The 6,008-nt window shown below is 45.3% G+C and overlaps 1 long non-coding RNA gene across 1 annotated transcript; it reads right to left on the reverse strand.

Moving 5' to 3' along the window:
- Positions 1-408: 408 nt before the first annotated feature.
- LOC117886730 lies at positions 409-5,568 on the reverse strand. Its single transcript, XR_004648046.1, has 3 exons — positions 4,944-5,568; positions 3,432-4,544; positions 409-964 (listed from the first exon to the last, which is right to left on the reverse strand). It is a non-coding gene; the product is annotated as an uncharacterized LOC117886730 (long non-coding RNA).
- Positions 5,569-6,008: the final 440 nt, after the last annotated feature.

Genomic DNA, 6,008 nt, shown 5'->3' on the forward strand with positions numbered 1-6,008 from the left:
TGTGTCTTACTAGGTCTCATGATGGTTGCTCAGAATCACACCAGAGTGTTCAGGAGGCTGCATGGTCTTACTCTAGACACTTCTGCAGTGAGAAGGGACTGGGATGAGCCACGTACTCCTGAATGCTAATCTTGGCTTTACCACTGATTTGCTGTGCGGCCTTAGGCAGGACATATTACTTCTCTGCTTCAATTGCCCCATCTGTGAAATGGGGATAATACACACCCTATAGAGTTGTGGGGATTAATTAGTTAATGTCTCTAAAGTGCTTTGAAAATGGCAAGTACTATATAGCAATTACACATTATTATGTTTAATCAATCTATATATTATTCAGGTGGGATTTTACCTCTTTTGGAGGACATTGGATGGCAAAAAGAGTAAAATACTTTTTAGATCACTTGTCCCTTTAAATCCTACCCTATGCTGCTGCCCCTACCCAACTCGAGTTGCATTTAATCTCATATTGCTTATATTTCCCAGCCTCTCTCCGCTCCTGAAATAGCCATCCTTTATTACTCCTTCAGCTGAACTGGACGAGTGTTTCTGAGAGCAAAGGTCTGTGTGGTGCAGTCAAACTGCTTGCTAGAGGCACAGTGGCTGGACACTTAGATCACAGCTTGAACTCAGCTGCTGAGTGTTACAGAAGCACACCAATGAGGGGTTCTCATTTTGGCTCATGGAGTCTTTGTTTATTCTCCTGACAGTGATTAACTGGCTATTTTTGTCCTTATCCAGGTTGGAAGAAGTTGTCCTCAGAGTTACCAGTCAGTGATCCAGTAGCAATTTCCTTATAAGTACTCCTCTTGGTAGAAGGCCACTAAATGCCATCTGGAGCCTGTATAGTTTAGTACGTCCTTCTGATTGGAAATGTGATGGGAAGGTTTCCAATAGCACGTGTTCTCCACTTGAAAGCATTACAGGTCTGTTGCATCTTAGGCGCATTTAACATGTGCAATTTCAGCTTTACGCGGTCGGCAAAAACAAAAACAAAAGAGAAAAATAACAATTTAAATACTGTTTCTGTAGTGCGGGTGATTCCGCCCGCCATTACACTCAATGTAATTTTGACTATATGCGATTTTTGCTTTAGGCACTGACTGCGGAACGTAACCCCAGCGTAAGATGAGACAGATCGGTACTAGCCTACAGCCATCATCCCTAAGGGCTTGTCTGCATTTGGAAATTTACCAAAATAGCGAATAATGATTCTGGAATAGTTATTTCAACATAAGCCCCCATATAGATGCTCTGATTCTGGAATAAGAGTGCCCATTTCTAATTTTAGTTTATTCCACTCTAAAACAGCTACATTTCCAAGTGTAGATAAGCCCTAAGGCTGTGAACCCAAGCTAAGCAGGGTTGGACTATGCCACTATTTAGATGGGAAACTCCAAGAAACAGTGGATTTGTCTTGAGTAGGAGAAAGTTTGAGGTTTAGGCTGGGTTTAGCTAACATGGTAAGACCACCCCAAACTCAACCTTTCTCCTAGTGGAGATTTAAGGTTAAAACTATTAGCTCCTGCCTATGGTACGATCTGACCAGCTAAAATTGAGCTAAAGGTGCTGCATCAAGCACTGGGGAAAAGGCTGAGTTTAGGTCGTGCTTAGCTATGAGCTAGTCTGACCTCAACTCATTTTTCCTAGTCAAGACATGGCCAAAGATGCTCTGGGAGGTTTGGTGGTTCAAAAAGAGGTTTCCTGTGAGCCTGTACTGAATTCACTGCTTCAGCATGGTGACGGGGGATGGTGTGCTGCAGGAGTTCCTATGTAAAACAGGTTGTGTCCAGCTGTAGGAGTTAAAGATTTTATGGTTCTTTTTGCCATAGAATTAGCTTTGCTGTTCTGGCTAAATTCCAGTCTGGGAAATTCTATTCTGCCTCCTGAAAGATCTATAGTGTCCTATATTTTTAGGCTGCATTGTTATGTGATGTTAAACAGCTGCTGTTCCATCCCAGAAGTGGTTGCATTTCAGGGGGTGGATGAAGTGATCCCTTTACACACAATCTGAAACTCCTTTGGGGATTATTCTGGATGAAGGGTGCCACAGAAATGTGTTCTTAGAAATAAAGAGTCTTACTCTCCTCTCACACTGATTTTGCACCAGTGTAACTGCAACGATGGAAATACTCCTGATTTATATCAGTATGAGCAAGAGAGCAAAATTACACCCCTTGTTCCTGAAAAGCCCAGTGCACCAGATATCACTAATAGTATAAGTATCATATCAGATATCACTAATAGCGAATATTGAAAGCATTGAATGAATCTAGAGAACCAAGGGAGTGTATTCCCTATAGTATCCAGTTTGCTGGCCATGGGGAGTCTTGTAAATATGAAGGCCTCGCATAGACAAGGAAAAAACATGTAGTTGTTACTCAGTGGAGTTGGCTGCAACACTTTGAAATGTCATCTCGCCGTTAGCTTAGCACTTTTAAAACATTGATAGCTGGTTGTGATTCTTTTTTTTAATCACATGACCCTGGAAGTCAGGCTCTAGGTGGAGCAGCAGCATGAGCTGCAGACGTAAATGAGCCAAATTCATCCCTAGTGTCACTTCACTAAAATCAATGGAGTTATACCCATGAGGACATTGACCACATGAGTTTCACAGGGGCCTTTCCCCCCTATGTCTAACTGCTCTCTGATGACTAATATTTTATTCTAGTGGCACAATGGAAGGAATCTCCATATAGGAGCTCTCTGAACTGTAGCCCGGGAGGTCCTAAAAGGTAACTGACAGCTGCCCTGTCACTGTAACAAGGACAGTGCCCATCATCTGATCAGCACATGGATACCAACGAGACAGCACCTTAGAAATATCAGAGAGAGACAGAACTGCATGTTTTCTGTTGCAGGGAACTCAACTGACAAACCACTTTCAGCTTTCCCTGCCGCTACAAACACAAAGAGTCAGGTTGAGTGCATGTTTGGTTTTTTGTTATTTTTAAAGGTCTACGTTGCTATGCAAGTTGTTCTTAAATATGATCCCCTGACTCCTCACAAGTTACCAGGAGGGCCCCGTGTGGCAAAGCGCAAGTTCCTGTGCTTCATAGATTTCAGGAGTGCACAACACTAACAAGAAAGAAGAGGAGCAATAGAAGAAGAGAACATTTCAATAAAAATGAGAAATGACATTGCTAGAGAATCAAACAAACACGACAACATCAAGAGCTTTTAAAAAGGCTAAATAGTGCATTTTAAATGTAATAGTTTGTGCCTCTTCCTAAAAAGCCTGAAACCAGCATGATTCATTTTTCTTACCATTGCCTCCCCTTTTCCAGTTCATCAACATCCTTTTTCACTTTTCTTTGTGTTTTTGAATAGTTTGAAAACAACATGGCTCCCTTTTCTCAGCCCCCTCACCTGCAGGTCAACCTCATTAGTGATGTTTTAGCAGGCAGCTCAGGTAGAAATGATTATTTACTTACCTGCCAGCAGGTGAAGCATGATGGCTCGGGAAGCACTGTAATACAAAGGAGGTCCGAGGAGATGATCTGGTGGTCTCTTCTGGCCCTAAACTCTATGACTTTGTGACATATTGGGTTGGTGATACAAAAATAATAGCTAGTATCTTTATTACATGATGGGGGGGAGGGGAGGAAAGTAAACATTGGAAGCCAAAGGCCTTTTCCATGGAATGATAATATCCATTTTACAAGAGGGTCACCTGTTGGGTCTCAAATAAGCACTACTAATGGAGCCGTCTCTGAAAGCCATATGACAGCTCAGCAAGGCAAATTATTCTGGGGTTGCTTTGCCTAAGGATCCTGGTACAGCTGAGGCTGCTTCTACTGTGCTAGTGACTCTGACAGGCACAGGGAATAGAAATGGAGTTCCTGCCCACCCATGCTTGCTTTCAGCAGCACAGGTAGCCTATCTGAAAGTGAAATGGACATGTATGCAAAATGTTGCGAGTCAGAAGTCATGTTACCCCTTAGAACAGCGATGAGCTGTATACACCTTCTCGGATCCCTTCTCTCCCTCCCCTCCATCCCTCTCTAAGCTCCCTTACTAGCCCATACAGAACCCCGACCCAACCTCCCAGCAGCCAGCTCCTTAATTTTCCACTCCTCCAGTCCCAACCCGTATTCATCCCCTGCCAACCTGACTGTTGGATCACAAACCAGTGGAAGGCAAGCAACTGCCATGGGGAACTGACAAGAACATTAGTAACTCTGTTACTCTGAATTAACTAAAGGTTTGAATTTAAAGTGGCTCAATTAAACCCCGATGTGGACACGCTCATTCAGAAATAAAGTGGCCTTACTTTGGTTTAGGTTAATTCATTTCCAAAGTGAATCAAGATAAACCAAATTAAAGCCACTTTTATTTTGAATAAATGAACACACCAGGATTTAATGCAGTTTAACTGACATGGTATTGGCTGCCATCACATTGTTCACTCTCTTCGTGTATTCTACCCCTTCTCGCACCCTATGTCTTCTTGTCTATTTAGGTTGTAAACTCGGTGCAGGGACCATCTTTTGTTGTTACAGCACCCAGTGCAATGGGGTCCTCCTCCATGATTAGGGCTCCCCGTACTATATTAAAATAAAAATAACAATAATTAACACAGGGGAAAGGGAGACAGAAGAAGCAGAAAAAATCTGGCAACACAGGGGCTGGCACCATTAGAACAGCTGGCACTGTCATGAAGTAGTATTCCTACTGGTGAGGCTATGATTTTTTTCCACAGGAAGATCATTAACTCATCTGAAAACATGTGATCAAGCCTCTCCTGTAAGGTTGGGCATTATTATCCACATTCCATTGATGGGGAAACTGAGGCACAGAGCAGTGACAAGACTTGTCCGAGGTCACATGGGAAGTCTGCGAAAGAGCTGGGGGGAAATCCAGGTGTCCTGACTCCCAGCCTCCTGCTCCACTCAGTTGATTATACACCCTTTTTTTGTGTTGCCTGAGTAGTTGCTCACACATACATTTAGCGAACGGAAGATGATTGATATGAAATCAGGAGTGTCAGGTTGTTCCATCTCAGACATACTTCCCCTGCAAAGAAGAGGCTGGGCTCTGCTTTGGTTCATCTCTGCTCCCAGCTAGCACCCTTGCCAGCCCGGCCCTCAGCTTCACTTTCTGTATGTGTCAATCACAAGCGGTCTGGGTTCACCTGGGACAGTGTTTCTTTTCTTCACTATCTGTGATTTTTGTATGGGAAAGATGATCCGCAGAATGAAAAATCCTTCTGGGAAAGAAAACGACCCCTTGGTGACCAGCCACTGCTGTTCCTCGTCGTCTTGGATAAATACAGAGAGCAGAATTTACGAACATCCAGTTCTCTGCTGCTATTTTTGGAGCTGCAATAGCTGTCTCTCCACCCGCGATGTGCGTAACTAGTACAGTTATCTTCTCCTGTGTCTGACAGCTTTCACAGCTAAACAGCATTGGGCTGGGTCAGCAGATAGATGGGAAGCCTTCAGCAAGTACCCAGCTGCTCTAGGAAGGAGCAGGGTGGGTTATTCCATGGAGGAGATACTTGTTGCTGAGGAGTCATGAGGGGAGCAGCTTCCAGCTCTGTTCCTCCTGCTTCGGCTCCAGGCAGCAAACCCTCTGGAGGCTCTGGCTCTGAGTAACCACCGGTGGTTACACCCCTTAAAACTCTAGTGTAAGCACAGTCAAAGAGAGCAGCTGCCGGAGTGAATGCCCATCAGTTATGTCCAAGGGACCAGGGCCGGCTCCAGGCACCAGCTGAGCAAGCTGGTGCTTGGGGTGGCAGACTGTTGGAGGCGGCATTTTGCCCAATCCTAGGGCGGCACGGCCGCTTTTTTGTTGTTGTTGTTGTTGTTCCGCTCCAGCCGCCCTGTAGGGGGCGGCGGCATGGAGAACCAGAGCGCCCTGCAGGGCAGTCCTCTTCCTTCCCTCCCCGCCGACCGGAGCGGAGCCCTCGCAGCGCAGCGGGAGGGGCCGCGTGGGAGCGCCCCTGCTGTAGCCCTGGCCGCCCCCTTCTCTCTCTCTCCCGCCCGCTCCCTCCCCCTCCCCCCCCCAGA

Source organism: Trachemys scripta, chromosome 1 (genome assembly GCF_013100865.1).
Source record: "Trachemys scripta elegans isolate TJP31775 chromosome 1, CAS_Tse_1.0, whole genome shotgun sequence".
NCBI lineage: Eukaryota > Metazoa > Chordata > Testudines > Emydidae > Trachemys > Trachemys scripta.